At 42.4% G+C, this 17,714-nt stretch overlaps 1 protein-coding gene and 1 long non-coding RNA gene across 2 annotated transcripts in view; one reads left to right on the top strand and one right to left on the bottom strand.

Annotated features, from left to right (window-relative positions):
* LOC119167796 (WD repeat and HMG-box DNA-binding protein 1) overlaps window positions 1-17,714 on the top strand; it is a 465,682-nt gene that overhangs the window by 315,185 nt on the left and 132,783 nt on the right. The gene's annotated exons all lie outside the window — the stretch shown is intronic.
* On the bottom strand, window positions 11,458-12,765 carry LOC142784929 (uncharacterized). The gene is made up of 2 exons (XR_012888756.1): window positions 12,315-12,765; window positions 11,458-11,569 (listed from the first exon to the last, which is right to left on the bottom strand). It is a non-coding gene; the product is annotated as an uncharacterized LOC142784929 (long non-coding RNA).

Raw genomic sequence — 17,714 nt, 5'->3', positions numbered from 1 at the left:
TTACATACAGAACTGACATTGTGCATGTGTCTCGCCTGAAGCCCTATCACAGTGACCCGTCCGTCTAATAACAGCAGGCACCGGAACGGTGCTTTGCCGCCCAGGGTAATGTCACGGGTATAGAAAGGTATCTCAAGCACGGGTGCAGAAATGACGCAGAAGCAATGAAGACGACGATGTTGTTGTGGAGTTGTATCTGAACTGCCCTGTTGTCCTGCATCGTTGCATATTGTGTGCAGTGTTTGCCCACCCGGCGTTCACTTGTTAAATACTCCCCGTTACAATATTTTAACACAGCGCACGACTACGCGGGCACAAGATACGGTTTGTTCATTTTTCTCTAGTGTCCGCGTAGTCATGGGCGTTAGTAAATTATGTTCAAGTATACATAAAAATAATGGCACTTATTTCATGATTTCATTGTGAATCATGACTTAATGTCTTGATTTACATCGAATGCTTCTGCTGCTCTCGTGGTGATTTCGTTCGCATGGCATACTGCACAACTTATGTGATATGACATGATAGCATGGTGAACAGAATTGCCAGGCCCTAACGTGTAGTCGTGACTTGACATGCATGTCATGCAGGTCATGGCTACACGTTATGCCCAAGGTTCGCTCATGGCCGTTTAGCTAGCTGCACATATATCAACTTTAGTATTACGTGGTGAATGGGCAACGAAAGCTATTGATACGTCAAAAAATTATAATCATGACATGCGTGTCACGTGAAACATTACTACATGCTACGCTCATAGCGCACTCACGACCGTTTCGCCAACTTCACATATACCAAATTTGGTATGAATGGCGAAGGTACATGACTACTGCAAACATGATAATCATGACATGCATGTAAGAACATGACTACATACCGCACTCATGATGGACTCGCGTTCATTTCGCTAGCTACACATTCCAAATTAGGCATTATGTGACGCAAACGGACGACCAAGGTAAATGACACGTCCAAACATGATAATCATGACATGCCTATTATGTAAAACATGAACTGCTCAGCTCAGTACTCAGAAAAGGGCAGTGATGAAGTTCTCTGAAGTCTAGTATGTGAAGCTTAGGTCGTACATCGATGGGGAGTGGGTCAGCCACTGTCACTAGGAAGGGGGGGGGGGTAGTCTGGGATTTTCGATGTTGCTTTTGCAGAGTCTCATTGCAAAAAGTCGAAGTTTGCATCCAGCTATTGCTTTGCTTTTATTCATTGTCTTTCTTTTTTATCATGCTAATGTAATAACATCTATTTTGCTTGTCCCAGCTTATTGATATGTTCAAGACTTATCCTTCATGCGCATGAATTTAAATTTATTTTCTGCTGATCTTCAATTTAATTTAAAAGTTATTATTTAGTGTTTATTTTTTTGAAGTATATTTGTCTTTCTTTACTCTTCACTCACACTTTGCATCAAAACACTTGTCCTTGCGTCTTTCTATCTGGTTGTTGTACTTTGTTTTTTAAAGAACAGCTATGAATATATATGGATATTGATGCCTTTACACTCAAACAAAACTCTGCGGAAAGGAATGTTAATAAACTGAGACTGAAGCCCGAAATCTCCTACATCTTCGTTCCGTGCGTGATATATATTCTGCTTGTATGTGCTGTTCAGATGAAAATAACTTGGCAGCATACTCTGAAGATAGTTTTTTTTTTCCTTCGTTTACAATTTATTGGCACCTTGCTTGACGAGCACAGCGACATTGTATCGTTACACCAAAGCTTGTTTCAAATGAAAAACGCTAGAGAGCGCGGACTTGGGCGCGTAAATGCCACGCGCCAGCGAGCAGTTGCGCCCTTTGGAGGCTGTGTTGTAAAATCTTAAAGCTTTGCTGCCTTGTTCATGACACTAGGAAAACCTTTCTAGCCACCTATAATCTCTCCAACCCGTACAAAGAAGTCGTCCACTACGGAATGGTTCCAGGTTACCGAGGAGAAAGCTGGATGAGATGGATGTATCCGGCTGTGCCCTTTAGATCGGGTGGTGGCTCATGCCATCTATCCATAAAGTTAAGTACTATCACTGTGTGTTCAAGGATTGGATTTCACTCGCGCCTCGATTGTAGCCACCAATCAGTTAGCCTCCTCCTGATTATTTCTACCCATTTAAAATCTATTTTGCCTTCACTGTCACTGAACCCCAATGCTTTAAAAATTTGGCGCCATTATCTTCGACTATAGGGTGGAGCTATTTACAGAACATTATCAAATGCTCAGCCATTTCCTCCACTTCTCCACATGCACTAAGTAAAATGTCTGTGCCTTCGTATTTTGCTTGGTGCGTCTTGGTCCGGAATACTCCCATTCTAGCCTCGAAGAGCAGAGAACTACCCCAAGAATTATCGTAGATATTTTCCCTTGCAATTTCCTGCTTAAAAGATCGCTTGGTCCCAAGTGATGTTTTCGTAAGCATTCCCATCTTCCACATGTCCCTCTCTGTTTCCATCACCTTCTTCTTAACCGATGTTTACTTTTGGCTTGGTATTCTGCTTCTGTTTAAATGCTTGCTTGACAGTTTTCAAGTTCGCTTCCTCCATTTAGAGTCAGCATTATTCATGTACAAGTAGCTGGAAACTTTCCTAGCTCTACGGTCCTCTTCCATTTTTCTCAATTGCTCCCCAAATTCTATCTTGCTGCTAACTTCCCTGCACTCAAACGATGTCCATCCGATGTCACCCTGTACCCCCTGATTTCGGGTATTCCTGTGTGCTCCTAAAGCTAGTCTACTTATGCCACGTTGTTTAATTTCCAATCTTGCTTGAACTTCTGATTTCATGCACAAGACCGCATTGCCTAACGTCAAACCCGGGACCATGACACCTTTCCAAACCCTCTCACAACGTCATACTTACTGTAGTTCCACAGTGCCCTATTTTTTATTACAGCTGCATTCCTGGTGCCCTTAGTCATTACAAATCTTTCGTGCTCCCTTAGATACTCAGCCCAGTTAGTTATCTATACGCCCAAATATTTGTATTTATTCACTATTTCTAGCGTAACTTCCTGTATCTTATGCTCACTGCTTTTGATAACATTGAAAGTCATGATTTCCTATTTTTCCCTGCTGAACTACAAATTCAACCTTTCTCCCTCATTATCCCAGATGTGCATCAGTCCCTACAGATCTTCCTTCTTGGCGGCTAATAATACTATATTATCTGCATACATCAGTGCTGGTAATGACTGTTCAATGTGTTTTTCTTTGTCAAAAGAGAGGTTGAAGCCGAGTCGACTCCCCAGGAGATGCAGCATAAATAACGAAGGTGACAAAGGACACCTCTGTCAAAGCACATGTTGTACCTTTATAGCTTCATATACCTGTACTTCCCATTTGATAACTACCTTGTTTCTTTTATGGATATTCTTTAGAGGATTAGTTATTCCATCTTCCACATCTAGTGTGTCCAGTATTCCCCACAAGTCTTCTTGAATTGCACTACCACGTAAGCTCCCTTGATATCTAGAAATGCCAGCCACAGAGGCATGTGTTCTTTTTCTGTTATTTCAATACACTGGATCAATGAAAACAGGTTGTCTTTCAATCTTCTTCGTTTACGGAATCCATTCTGTAGTTCTCCCAGCACCCTCTCATTCTCCACCCATGTCTGTAGACTTTATTTAACTATCTTCATCACAAGCCTGTAAACTACTGATGTCACTGTTATGGAACGGTAGTTGTTTATATCAACTTTGGCCCCCTTTCTTTTCTAGATCATGCTCGTCCTGCTTAGTTTCCACCCATTGGGAGCTTCATAATTATTGTTTGCTTCGTGTTTGGTCCTAGTTTCTTCATTGGAATGATTAGGATGCCCTCAGGGCCTGTTGATGTGCTATCAAGAACACTTTTCTCTGCCCTTTCCTACTCTCGTTGTCTCAGTGGAGCCACTGAGCTAATTGGTCCATCCTCATCTGGTACGGTGCATGCAGAGTTTTCTTGGTGTTTTAAATTTTTCTGTCATCATTGTTCTTATCTATTCCACTGCCTCATCTCTTTCTAGTCTGGCCCCTTGAACTGTAGTTATAAACATCTGTTTCATGCTTGTTTTATTACTAGATGCCGGATTTTAGGCACTAAATATTTTGTTTTAGGCGCCAACAGCAGGTAGGTAAAATACTGTTTTAGGCCCTCAAAATCATAAGTATAGGCACAATAAATTTCCACAAAATGTTAAATATCACAAAACAACAATTTTGGTGACTTGTATCTGGGGCAAGAAGCAGAAAAATGATACTGTTTAAGATAGCAAAAAGCTACAAATGATTGAACATTGGCATGCGTTTCCAACATGATTCACAGTATGTGGTCTTTCATTTTGTCGTCTAGCATTTTATCGTCTAGTCTCTTTTATTTCATTGTGGCTGGAAAGGGCAGCGCAGGAGCGAATACCCAGGCTATGGATACCCATGAAGAAAGGGATGCTAGGTCTAATCGCGCAAGACCGATTTCTCCTATATCGGTGAACACCTTTAAAAAGCCCCTCACTGGTTTTGGGCATTTCGAGCTGACAAGCGTAATGGTGCCCTGGGCACTCCAGATCATTCCTGTTAAGATTTGCAAAATTACATGTAACGAAAAAACGCTCAATTTCTAATAAATGCCACTTTCCCTTCTCGCACGCATGCGCCCCAAGAGCTAAGGAGTGACGTACAGCAAGGAATGGTCCTGTATTTATGTCGCTCCTTTATGTTGACATCGCTGGGCTGAAGTCACATATCATACGCTCATCAGAGCTTCGTTAAATGCTATGTATATCTAAAAAAAACAGATGACAAATGTCCCGCCTCCTGATTATATCGTACATTTTAAACGATACCTCATTAAGAGCATTGCTAGTGACATTACACTACTTGGCATGTGCAGTTTGTGTGTTCTGTTGTGTAGCATGAATGAGGAGTACTTTGGTTTGGGCTAGTTGCTTCACATCATCTTGAAAGGAAACCGAAAAGACAAAGGGAAAAGAAAGACAGTGCTATTTGTCTCTGTGTCTCTCTTTTGTCTGTCTTAACACTGCTCTTTCAAAATCAGTATAATGAATGAAAGCTGAGAAATATAATAAAACACGTAAACATATTCACAGCTTGTTATTATTCTTATTTCTGTTATGAATAGCCTCGAAATGCTATTCACTGATCGGCCCTCGTTTCTCGTCCTCTTCGATGGACCAGTCGCTATAGGGTGCTTCGCTGCTGACCTGAATGCCGCGGGTTCGATTGTGGCCGCGGAAGTCACATCTAGATGAAGGCGAAAAAGTAGATGCCCGTGTACTGTGCGATGTCAGTGCACGGTGAGAAACACCACATAGTCAAAATTTGCAGATAGCTTCATCATGGCATCCCTCATATTCATGCACAGTTCATTGTAAACAGGCGGGCATCTGTCTCGGGCTTTGCTGTATAATGTACAACGATTCGACGACCTTCGCCACCACTGAATCAACAAGAGCATTTCAAGAGTGGCCCTCCATGGTTTTTCATTCGTTCTCCAGCTACCCGCAACTGCCCAGAAAAACCTGCTCTTCCCTTCGCGACGCAACACCCAGGTTTTCAGGGCGGTTTTCCCGTTCCTTCAGGGCACTGAATAGCTGTCTGTGGAAGGCGGTCGCTACGTCCTTGGCCATAGACGTCACTTCTGTTTTTTTACGCCATCCTTATTATCTCTCTCCTCCTTCCCCTGTGGACGCTGAGACGTGCTTCCACTTGGGGCTGCAGAAATAGCGTCTTTTGCACTCCTCATGCTCCTCCTCCAATCGCTCACAGCATGTCCTCTTTGTCTTCGTTGAACCTTATAGTGTTTGGAAATATCAATGTTGCCTTTTTTACCTGAATAACGGCTTTACACCCCGCTCTAAAACAAAATTTTGCCTTGCATAGCACTCATATAGGCGCTAATTTGAAAAAAAAAATAGGCATTTATAGGCAGGTGTAGGCATTTAGACATGAACACCCAAAATAGGCACTATAAAAACACCATACAAGCCCTTCTTAACCTCTCATTGATGTTCATATATCAAAATGGCACAATAGGAACGCAAGGAACAAAGTAGGCATTAGCCTATAATCTGGTCTCTATGTATTACTCACAGGGTTGAGATGGTTCCATAACTTTGCAGCTGCTTTTCTATTCTTTTTGTTTACTCCCGCCTTAAATGGCTCGTCTTTTCTCCGATCTTGTCAGTGATCAAATCGGACGCTTCCCTTCTGCAGCTCAAAAGTTATCCACATCATCTTCCGGTCCACCCTTCTGTTTAGCATACCTGTGTTCTCTGGAGGCTTCCTGACGTCTTACTATGGCTCTCACCCTATTGGGCGAAATGCTTCACTGTACCAGGTCCCACGCAGCGGGTTGAGAGTACTCCAGGCAGAGTAAGCTTCAACACGGGGTGTCGCCTGACCACCCCGAAGCCCGCCCGTACCCTGTTTATAAACTGGTTGGTGGCCGGCCGGCTCTGGGAATCGAAAGCCGCATCTCTCGTAGCTGAAGCGCACGCGTTCGTGCAATGCCACAGTCATGCTAATGCCTCACTTTAGTGAGAAAGGAGGGGTAGTGGCATATCAATACATCGTCAATCGCGTCCGGTATCTGCATTGCTTGCTAATGCCAGCAGTATTGTCAATAAGCGTTGTGCCCTGTCACCTAATATAGATACTTGCGGTGTGAAAATAGTAGCTTTAACTGAAACTTGGCTGTCCGTGCATACATTAAATTCGGAAATATTTCATGAGGCAAACAACTTTATGGTTTTTCACTGCGACCGCACCGAGCATAGAGGAGGAGGCGTACTATTTGCAGTCTCGAGGGATATACCACCATCACCAATCTAAATGAATAGTTCATCAGGGATAATATGGGCTTTACTAACTATGGGTAACTGTAAGTTGCTTCTAGGTACCTGCTACAGATCAGCTTTCTCACCATTCACATTTGTTAACGAATTGCATGACTTCATCGGCATAGTAAGCTCTCGTTTTTCTTCTTTACTTATGTTTTTACTCAAAGATTTTAACTTTCCAGACATAACGTAGAACACAATGCCAATACGTATTTCCCCTTTTCACAGCAGAGTGAAGATTTTTAACACATGCTCTGTTTATTGCACTGTAACTTCAGCCACCAGAATTAGAAGGGATGCAGCAAGCACTCTTGACCTAATGCTTGCAGCGGATCCTGACCTGGTTCTCGATATACATACCAGAAATCCGCGACCACCTGTCGCTAAACTTTGCCAACAATAATAGCCCTAGTATAAAGACAAAACAGCAGAAACACATACGAGACTACCGGAGAGCTAACTTCGAAACAAGAAATAATTAGCTAACCCACTTTTATGATGATTTTGTTAGAGATTCTGAATCTCCTTCCGTTCAATCAAACTGGGACCTGTTCGCATGCACAGTTCATAAATTTACCAAGAAGTCCATCCCTAATCGCACATTCATTTCAAATCTTCAAGCTCCGTGACATGTTGGTCATCTGGAATAAATAAATAAATGTGAAATGCCTATTTAATTGAAAAAAGTGTTTCTTTCGTTAATATAAAAACTCACCTTCATCTTCGTGCTAGACAAGTTACAAGTCTGCTGCTAACACTAACTTAGAGCTCTACAAACTGCAAAAGACAACTATTTACCAAGAACACTATCTGAAACACTAAAAATAACCGTAGAAAGCTTTTGCAAAAGATTAACCCAACCACTAACAATACTATATTACTAGAAGATTTATTTGTAAATAGCATCCCCGATAACATGTGTGCACATTATCGGGGATACTATTTAATGATTCATTCGCAAGCCAGTAGAGTAAATCCAGTAGTACCATACTCCCTTATGCGGACCAATAGAATTACATGACAATGGATCCAGTAATTATTGAGGGACCTGGAATAATAAAGCTAATAAATAACTCCATTCCACTCCTCTCTTGGCTATGCTGGCTTTATTAGAAAATTTCTTAAAAACACTGACGCAAGTAGTTTTGTGATACTAACTAAAACATTTAAACAATTAATAAGTACTTGTCAAGTTCCGAAGAGATGGAAACTAGTAAAAATGATTCTAATCTAGAAATCTAGCCCCAGAAATTCACCTCTATATTACCGACCCATATCACTAATCTTCACGAATCTCGCTAACTTTCTAGTCTAAGCGATACTTTGCTAAAAGGCAAAATGTTTTAGAAAATTGTACTCCTGCGCAACACAGCTTGCTTCTTTCACTGATCATCTGCATCAAATCTTGGGTCGATCATCTTGTGCGGACAGTACTTTTTTTTAGATTTTAGCAAAGCATTTGACAAGAATGCCATAAATTACTGCTTCTAAAGCTAAGCTTGCTGAATATTGGCCCTAACCTTCTTAAATAAGTAGAATATTTTCTCTCTAATCGCTTACAGTTCGTAACTGCTAACGACCATCATTCACGGCTCACTGAAGTACAGTAAATGGGGCCTCAAGGTTTAGTGTTGGGACCTTTATTATTTCTTGTATATATTGTCGATATAACATAGCGTGTATTAGCGCAGTACATAAAAAAAAGGGACACGACACAGACGTAGAGATAAGAAGGCGCTAAACTTCCAACTGTTGATTTCATGCCAATCACACCCATTTTATACATCCGTGACAAAGCACAACTCATCCTGCACGTGTTCTTAAACCAAGAAACTTCATTTCCTTTTTTGCCAAGGAAATCAACGACAAGCGTAAACACAAATGGCCTAATTCTTCTACAGCCTCGGCTTCTTTTACCTCTTTTATTCTATGTAAGAGATCGGCTCACATGGGAGATAAAACGAAAAAGAGAAAAGAAGTAGATTTGCAAGACACAAAACATACACAGCTGCACCGAGCGCAGCTGCGTCAGAAAAGTATTATGTATTGGAGAAAAAATGCAGAAAGCACAAAAATTGATGAAAATTTCATAATATTTAAAACAAAGTTCACCATTCAGCTCGACCAAGGGGTAAAATAACCACAAAACAAAATAACATAGTTAACAATTAGGATACCCTACAGATCATGGCGACTGCCAGGCGCACATAGGTAGTCTATAGGGCTTAGCGGTCGAAAGATTTATCATCGTCATCATCAGCCTGACTACGTCCACTGCAGGACAAGGGCCTCTCTCATGTTCCGCCAGTCAACCCGGTCCAGTGCTTGCTGTTGCCAATTTATACCCGCAAACTTCTTAATCTCATCTGCCCACCTAACCTTCTGTCTCCCCCAAACCCGCTTTCGTTCTCTGGGAATCCAGCTAGTTACCCTTAACGACCAGCGGTTATCCTGTCTACGCGCTACATGCCCGGCCCATGTCCATTTCTTCTTCTTGATTTCAGCTATGATATCCTCAATCTCCGTTTGTTCTCTAATCCACTCTACTCTCTTCTTGTCTCTTAAGGTTACACCTACCATTTTTCTTTCCATTGCTCGCTGCGTCGTCCTCATTTTAAGCTGAACCCTCTTTGTAAGTCTCCAGGTTTCTGCTCCGTAGCTAAACACCGGCAAGATACAGCTGTTATGTACCTTCCTCTTGAGGGATAGTGGCAATCTACCTGTCATAATTTGAGAGTGCTTGCCAAATGTGCTCCACCCCATTCTTATTCTTCTAGTTACTTCAATCTCGTGGTTCGGCTCCGGGGTTATTACCTGCCCTAAGTAGACATAGTCTTTAACAACTTGAAGCGCACTATTACCTATCTCGAAGCGCTGCTTTTTTCCGAGGTTGTTGTACATTACTTTCGTTTTCTACAGATTCATTTTAAGACCCACCTTTCTGCTCTCCTTGTCTAACTCCGTAATCATGAGTTGCAATTCGTTCCCTGGGTTACTCAGCAATGCAATGTCATCGGAGAAGCGCAGGTTACTAAGGTATTCTTCATTAACTCTTATCTCTAACTGTTCCCATTCTAGGCTTCTGAAAACCTCCTGTAAGCACGTGGTAAATAGCATCGGGGAGATCGTGTCCCCCTGCCTTACACCCTTCTTGATTGGTATTCTGTTGCTTTCTTTATGAAGCACTATGGTAGCAGTTGATCCCCTCTAGGTTTCTTCCAGGATGTTTATATGTACTTCATCGACGCCCTGATTCCGCAGTGTCTGCATGAGGGCTGATATTTCTAGTGAATCAAACACCTTCTTGTAATCTATGAAGGCTATGTATAGTGGTTGGTTATATTCTGAGCATTGCAACTATTGCAGCATTTATTGCATTTATTGCAGAAAAGAACGCATCCGTTAAAGAAATTTCTACAACTGTGGGAAGAAGTCGATTCCACAGACTTATAGTTATCAAAAAAAAAAGAGTTGCTGAAGAACGATATATTGCATTTATATTCTCTTTTGTTCATGATCATTGCAAGCTGAAATGTAGTGAGGCCGGCTTATGTATACGTCACGGAAAATTCGAGTATGAGAATAAAATATGCTGTGCGATAGCTTCAGTCGAAATGATGCCCTTCGGTGCTTCATAGACTTCCATTTTAACTACAGCTTAGCTTCCGTCACACTGAATTGTCTGTCGTACATAGGTGCATTAAACACATATCTCGCCGCCTTGGGCCGAACTTTTTCTGTTCTTTCTTTATTTGAAGATAAGGCAGAGTCCCAAACACAACATGCGTACTTCAGTAGTGATCTCACACATGCTTTGTATAGTACCTCCCGGGTTTGCTGTGGAAAAGCACGTGTGTTTCTTTTTAAGAATCTTAAGCTCCGACAAGCTTTATTTACAGTGTGATCCACATGCATATTCCATGACAGAGGGGCAGAAGAAAACACCTACGTATTTGTATTCGCGCATCATTTTTACCGGAGAGCCGTTTATTGTGTATTCAAATTCACTGGAATTTTTTTTTCTGGGAAACCTCGTGCGTACAGTTTTTTTAAGATTCAGTTTCATTTCCCATCGCTGGCACCATGCGTATATTGCACATAAGTCGATTTGGATTACAGAGCAGTCAGTTTCAGAGGTAATTTGAAGGTATAAAATGCAGTCGTCTGCAAATAGCCTAATATGAGATTGTACTATTTTTTTAATGTCATTTATATATAATAAAAAAAAGTAATGGTCCCAGAACTGATCACTGAGGTACCCCTGATGTAACACTTGTTATATGACACTGTTTGCCGTTTACAACTTCATATTGTCACCTCTCATGTAGATATTCAGCAATCCATGCAATAACTTGAGGATTAATATTGAAGCCAGTTAGTTTTATAGCAATAAGTAGTGCGAAGCATTGTCGAACACTTTTTGATAGTCGAAGAAAATGCAGTCGACCGAAAATTTGTTGTCCAGTGCTGCTGCTAGAACTCCACGATTTGTGTGACGCATGATAGCTTCTGCCTAAATTCATGCTGGTTGTTGAATAGGGAATTACTATCTATGTGCATTACAATCACAGTATATAAAATATGTTCTAGAATACTACAATACAATACTACAAAATACTACAACACCATTTATTCATATTGGCAATCTTCCCCGCAATAAGCTTTCCAAGCGTGCTGTTCTTCTTTGTCGAATGTATGCACCTGTGCCCCTCCGCAGGTAGTGCCTGAAAAGAAAAGCGGATATGAAATACGAGGAAGTAGGAGCGAATTTTTTAAAAGTGCTAGTGAATAAAGTGGAGCTGTAGAATAAAAAAACGTGCAGATACACCACGCTGTAGAATCAGCATAAGGGAAATTCCGGTGGGCTGACAGTAGGTGACTGCTTTACCACGGTAAGGACGGACATTTTGTCGCAGCTGTTCAGCGATTTCGATTATGCTTGTGTCCCAGAAACAAAACTTTGGTCACTTGTGTGGCCACTTGTGGGAAAGGCGAAACGGCACTAGCATGAAATCGATCGCAAGGTCTCTGTGCTCCGGGAGTCACTCAAAAATTTCACTAAATTAGAGCCTCTATATTGCAACCACGTATGCTACAGAATGGACTTCAGTATTAATAGTTGGATAGCAGCAGAGAATCACTCGTTCGCAATAAACTCCTTGCCTCTCCCCGTAGAGTACTATTATAAGTCAACAAAGACGATTACATATTTTAGTCTTTCAATGCACAAGTCGATAACGTGCGTCTATGCCAGCGTCTGTACATGCAAACAGCCCACACACTGTTCAAAAGTGCTGTATTGTCGAGGGGAAAAATACTGGTAAAAAACGAAGCGGATAAACATTTTCACCAGAGCACTTTAAAAAACGATGGGACCCTGTGTTTCTCATAATCATATCGTGGTTTTGGAACGTGAAACCCCGCGTAATAGTTGTAACTTTTACTGGCTACGAAAAACAGTTCACTTACCCAACAGTGGCAGGGTATTCGCTCGGAATAAATCACCTTGGTGGGCATCCTGTTGGCACACACGGTATACCACATACTTTTGAAGTCCGAGAAGATTATAACAATCTAATCCCTAACTCCTTTGGCGCTCATGACTAATGTAGCATCGTCGTCATGATTCCCTTGTACATTTTGGTTCAAATTAAACTCCTAAAAACTCCAACACGACTACACCGAGCCCACGACCTTGTGGCTGCACCACACACTCGACCAACACCTGCTGCGGCTGCGGCTCGCTGTAGTCGGCCCTTATGCATGCTCACTAGCTTGAGCACTCGCGCCATGGCCAGCCGTGGCCATGCAGCAGAGGCCACAAAAAAGATAGTTTTTTTTTTGTTATTTTACTGCATTAATTTTCTGTCCTTTAATATACTCAACTGCAAATACATGACAGGAGTAAAAAAGAGCGTTGCAAACCAAAATTTAAATGACAAAACTAAAGATAAAATGTAAGACATACAGCGCCACCACGTGACATTATAGTTGTTTTTTTTTTCAATTATTTTTTTAAGTATGTATCGTATCGCTGCGTTATTAGAATTTTATGACTTTTCTCGTTATAATTTATACTAGCGGTGTGCAATAAGGCACTTCTGCGGTACACGAACCTGCGGCAGTGAACGCCTTCATCAATGTTCACCTTGCAAGCGCTGGAACGAGCTTGCCTATGTTGCATGTACTTCTAGAAACGTTGCTACCTACAAGGGTGAATGAATTGTCTTTTTATTGCCACCAAGGCTACAAGTACTTACAAACTAATGTGATCAGCGGAGCGTGAAGACGGACTGGTCGTGTTTTTTTTCTTTTTTTGCTATTGGGTGAATTGTATACATCTACCGGCTAAAAAGTACAATATATTCAAGCAGGTTGTCACAATTTATAGCATACACTGCGGTTTTGCTCATTTTATTATTAGCTTATTCTCCTCTCCCTGTTCTCCTCCCCATTTGCATGCTCTTCGAAAGTAAGCAGTACGCTGCCGCCTCTACACGAATATCAAGCTTCCCTGTTGAAACATACTTTCTGAGGTGACGCGCTTTTTTTCAATTCTGCTGATAAGTAGATCTTTAACTTTTGCGGTCTTATCCCACAAGCTTTATAAACATAACGTTGAGTGCGAAATGAAATTACTCTAATTCAGAGGTGTAAATATATTTTGGGGACATTTGTAGAAAAATTGTGGGTGCTATGTTTTGAAACACCCACATATGCAAATAACAGCTATCGCTTTGCTCAGTTTTCCAGTTTTGAGTAATGCGAATGAAGCCTGACTTCATACCACTGTCTGCTGCGCAACCAGCTGCAATCACAGCGTATGAAACTATGACTAGACGAAATATTACGTGTATTTGCGCATTTAACACTTAAAAATAGAGCTCCGAATTTTTTCAAGTAGTCGCCTCGACAAAGCCTTACGCACGCAGAAATTTGAAGGCTCTAAATTTTGGCTTTAACTGGGAAATGCGAACACGTACGTGATACAGGTAGATCACAAATTATCGGGACCACAATAATTTTTTTTGCCGTTGGCCTTGGCGATTGCCGGAGCTATCTTCCAGACCCCTGTTTTGCTTTTTGTTGTACAGCGAGAAAGTGGACATGAATGTATCCCCTTTTGCACTATATGCAAACGGAGGACAACCTTCAACAGAATATTTTAGCATGGGTAATAAGACAGTACGATGCACAGATATCGATGCATCGTAAGTAAGACAGATAGTTGGGCGTGTTGGTGATACATTATTAGCGGTAACAGCGTACAAACTCAAGGGACAAAGAGAAGGGACACACACAAGTGCTGACCCTTAACTGAAGCACGTAAGATAAACAAACAGAACATGCCCAGTGGGGCCAGCGAAAGATCGTGTCTACGTCATTAGCAATTTTACGCAATGAGTAACTGCGCTGGCGTGGCGAAAAATCAATTCAAACAAACATGCTACTAATTAGGATTTATTTATTTTTTTCATATAGAGATACTGATGTTTGACCAACGCAGAACTCCCCTTCTATTTGATATAAAATGCTTCCAGAAGTTATCGTTTCACATGATCATAATGTTTGAAGAGCACTGTCTTTTCACTGAACACAGGCGTGCACACACACGTGTGGGAGTGCAAAGGCAGATTCGTGTACGTGCAGGTCTTGAAGGTTCCAGAGTGTTCTTTTACCTGTAAAAGAGACAACGCCCTGTTTGCCCGATATACACTTTTTTACATGTTAAAGAAATTTTGTACACTACCCTAGTACACAGAGTAGTGCAACATCCTTTTGTTTTACACTGCATTTATTCTAGCTGGAGCTCTTTCTATAATATTTTTTGTTCAGCATAGGGTACAGTCGTGTGCATAATTTTAAAGACCACGGGAGCGCGTTCCGAGGCACGTCACTGGGCCTTCTGGCGGCTGCACGGCTCTGTCCGGGAGCGCGTATCGCATGCTCGTCCTATATCACCCGGCAGCCTGCCTTTTCGCTCATTTCAACGGCACGCATCTTGAAACGATGCGAACGGGGGAAGGTGTCACTTCTATAGTCGCTGTGAAGACAATGAAACGAGCCAAGCGTTAATGTGACGACAGCATATCATTTGCGGGGTTTGGCGTGCTGCACATAGTGCACGTTACTCCTAGGCGATCCGCAGCGTGATCACATTTTGAATGTCGAGTTAGGAAATCAATAAGCTCAGCCAGAAGTGTTGCCTTTCGCGCTCTCATTCGCCGAACTTACGCACGTAGTAATACTTGGCCCAAATATCATGTGTCTATGAACATACGTGAAACCACCAAACGTCCAACAGCTGCAGAAAAGAGCCGAGAAAGAAAGGTGAAAACAAACTCTGCTTATTAAAGATAAATCATTTATTAAGGCCGCTGCGATTGTGGTTTTGATGCTCGGCTGCTGACCCGAAAGATGCATCTTCAAGTCTAGTCGTGCATGCCATATTTCGATAGAAAAGAGATACTTGAAACCAGTATACTGAGTTGACGTTAAAGAACCCCGAATGAGCAAACATTACCAAGACGTTACTTTGGTGGAGCTCTATGTCATATCTATATAATAAAATTTATTTCTCTCTCTATATCGTGGTTCTGTCACGTCGAGAGCCCGCACTTATTATTCGTAGGAGACGAGTCTCGACCCAAGAGTTTCTAGGATTCGAATTTCATATATTCATGTGTCGTCTTCTACTACTCGAACCATAAACCCCGATTGAAGTCAACCCATTAATTGGATGCGTTATAGTAGATTAAGACAAATAAGCATGAATTATAGCGGATTGAAACTTGCAAGAGATGCTATAGGCTTTTACTTTCGAGTTTTTTCATACTTGGGGGTATCTGGGAATGTTTTTTCCGGAAACCAGAGAAAATCACGAAGGTTGAAAGGGGCGTCACCGCTTTCAGTATTTCAATATAACTCTACCCATGACATATACACGGAACATTCTCGAACGCGAAGTAGTCGGGAAGGGAGACTGCCTCCATTAATATTTGTCGCTCGAGCATCGGCGTGTGTTCTGGTATTTTGGTCATGTTGTTTTGTAAAATACTTCAGTGAATTACAAGCGACCACATTTCAGTTCGAAGTGCTCAAATGTTGGAGGCCCCACAAGGAAACGAAAGCTGATTCCTTAAGCTGTTCGACCAAATACCTCGCACGGCGGCACACGGCTCCTTTTGTACACATTACTCACTGCGTGAAAATGAGATTCTTTATTATACCTCAGAAAAATTGGGCACTCAGAAGGTTCACGCGTGCTTGCGACGCACGCGCAGTACCATTTTGTCATTTGTGTCAATTCTTCAGCTTGTTTTCTGGTCTTTCGGGCTTGGTGACGATAAGAAATTATCTCGTACAGCAAATGTTGAATGGCAGCATATCGCGGCACAGCCAGCTAATTAACAGCTATTGGACAGTGCCATTCTCGAAAGAGTTTAAGACCGAGGGTTTCAAAGCCCCCACATTCATCTTCAAAGATGTCGCCACGAGTAGCAGCTGATGGAAGGAGACGCATCGTAGAGTTAAGCATTCAAGGCTTTTTTCAGCGGGTCATCTGTCGGCTCCTTCGAAGGTCAAGAAATGCGGTGAGTCGTGCCACCCAAGCATACCGACAAACAGGGGGGATCAGTGACAGAGACCGTGCTAGAAGGTTAAGATGCACAGATGACATAAAGAACAGGCTAATTATCGCCGCCGTAGTAGGTGATTCCCATATAACAACAAAAGACATAAAAGATGCATTGCATCTCAACGCCTCTGTCTGGACTATCCGTAGGAAGTTGGCAGAATCAGGGCTTGCCAACTGCGGCGTGGCCCTGAAGCTCCACATCACGGACAGGCAAAGATCCATGCGACTGCAGTTTGCGCGTTCTGTACAGACATGGGGATCAATAGAGTGGGGAGAAGTCGTGTTCAGCGATGAATCAACGTTTTCAAGTCCCTGGGATCAAGAACGGCGAATATGGCGTCCGATGAACTCGAGGTAACTCCTGTGTTGGGGCTGGCTGGTCCTGACGAAGCAGAAGAAGAAGACAGCCGACGGAGACACACGCGGCCGGCGGGGACGTCGTCCAGCCCGAACCCTTAGGGTTGGCGCGAAGCGCCGAGAGAAGAACAACAACCGCACTCCACGGTTACCCAACGCAAGACACACGCGGCCGGCGGGGTCGTCGTCCAGCCCGAACCCTTAGGGTTGGCGCGAAGCGCCGAGAGAAGAACAACAACCGCACTTTGTGGTTACCCAACCCAAACTCCTTTTATTCTACGGTCGCCTTGAAATCCTAGATGCCAGAGCGGTGCCCCCTGGCATCCTCACATGTCATTCCGAAACCGAAAACCCAGAACACAACAACCATCCCCTCCACGAAAGAAGTACGCCTATACACTGTTTATATTTACACATGATCGATACCAACGTATTATATATTATACAAGGTATGTACGTTAGAACACATGAAAATTCAGAGCACGGCACACCGAACTCACACACTACGAGTCCTGAAAATTCACTGAAAAAAAATGTACACAACTCAGTACAATCTTGATTTGAATGCTTTGAACCCTTTCACAGAACAATAATGTTCACAACAGTAATGGACAAGACTTCTACATCACGTAGTCTTCGAAACGACGCGGCTACTGCCACTTCCGCTTAGGGCGGGCCCTTTTGGGTGTAGAATCAGGTGTCTCTGCACCTTGGTCACTTCTGCTCTTATGTGACACATCAAGAGCAGTGGAAGATTGTGAAGGCTCTGAACGAGCGTTAAAATTCGCGGTCTCATCAGAGCTCGCAGCATGAGCTTCAGAAGAATTTTGCGGACCGAAGTCCGGTTCAACGGTCTCAGCCATATTTGAAGGTTC

This window comes from Rhipicephalus microplus, unplaced genomic scaffold (genome assembly GCF_043290135.1).
Source record: "Rhipicephalus microplus isolate Deutch F79 unplaced genomic scaffold, USDA_Rmic scaffold_16, whole genome shotgun sequence".
Classification (NCBI taxonomy): Eukaryota; Metazoa; Arthropoda; class Arachnida; order Ixodida; family Ixodidae; genus Rhipicephalus; species Rhipicephalus microplus.
This window is presented reverse-complemented; position numbering and strand designations above follow the sequence as displayed.